This window comes from Carcharhinus amblyrhynchos, unplaced genomic scaffold, assembly GCF_965287045.1.
Source record: "Carcharhinus amblyrhynchos unplaced genomic scaffold, sCarAmb.v2.hapA scaffold_649, whole genome shotgun sequence".
In the NCBI taxonomy this organism is placed as follows: domain Eukaryota; kingdom Metazoa; phylum Chordata; class Chondrichthyes; order Carcharhiniformes; family Carcharhinidae; genus Carcharhinus; species Carcharhinus amblyrhynchos.
In genome coordinates this window covers 20,001-21,237 of record NW_027650389.1, presented here as the reverse complement: position 1 = coordinate 21,237, position 1,237 = coordinate 20,001, and positions in this window count along the sequence as shown.

Below are 1,237 nucleotides of genomic sequence, written 5' to 3'. Positions count from 1 at the left end.
TGAATGTAGCCCAATCCGTCACACAAACCAGCCTCCCATCCATTGACTCTGTCTACACTTCCCGCTGCCTCGGGGAAAAGCAGCCGGTATAATCAAGGACCACCCCCCACACACACCCCGGACATTCTCTCTTCCACCTTCTTCCATCGGGAAAAAGGTACAAAAGTCTGAGGTCCCGTACCGACCGACTCAAGAACAGCTTCTTCCCTGCTGCTGTCAGACTTTTGAATGGACCGACCTCGCATTAAGCTGATCTTTCTCTACACCCTCGCTGTGACTGTAACACTACATTCTGCACCCTCTCCTTTCCTTCTCCCCTCTGTACTCTATGAATGGTATGCTTTGTCTGTATCGCGCGCAAGAAACAATACTTTTCACTCTATCCCAATACACGGGACAATAATAAATCAGATGATAGAACATAGAACATAGAACACTACAGCACAAACAGGCCCTTCGGCCCACAAGTTGCGCCGATCACATCAACACCTACCAACCTACAGACCTATCTATAACCCCCAATCTCATGAAACCCCATATACTCATCCAGAAGTCTTTTAAAAGACCCCAGCGAGCTCGCCTCCACCACCACTGACGGCAGCCGATTCCATTCACTCACCACCCTCTGAGTGAAAAACTTACCCCTAACATCACCTCTGTACTTTCCTCCCCTGCACCTTAAACCTGTGTCCTCTCGTAGTGACCATTTCAACCCGGGGAAATAGCCTCTGAGAATCCACCCTATCTATTCCTCTCAACATTTTATAAACCTCTATCAGGTCGCCTCTCAACCTTCATCTCTTCAGGGAGAAGAGTCCCAGCTCCCTCAACCTAACTTCATAAGGCATGCCTCCCAATCCAGGCAACATCCTTGTAAATCTCCTCTGTACCCTCTCAATAGCTTCTACGTCTTTCCTATAGTGAGGCGACCAGAACTGCGCACAATACTCTAAATGAGGCCTGACAAGGGTCTTATAAAGTTGCAGCATTACCTCCCGACTCCTAAACTCAATCCCTCGATTAATGAAGGCCAGTACACCATACGCCTTCTTGACCACATCCTCCACCTGCGAGGCCGATTTAAGAGTCCTGTGGACCCGGACCCCTAGATCCTTCTGCTCTTCAACACTACTCAGACTCCTGCCCTTGATAGTGTACTCGTTCATCCCGTTGATTCTGCCAAAATGGACGACTACACATTTATCCGCGTTGAAGTCCATCTGCCACTTCTCCGCCC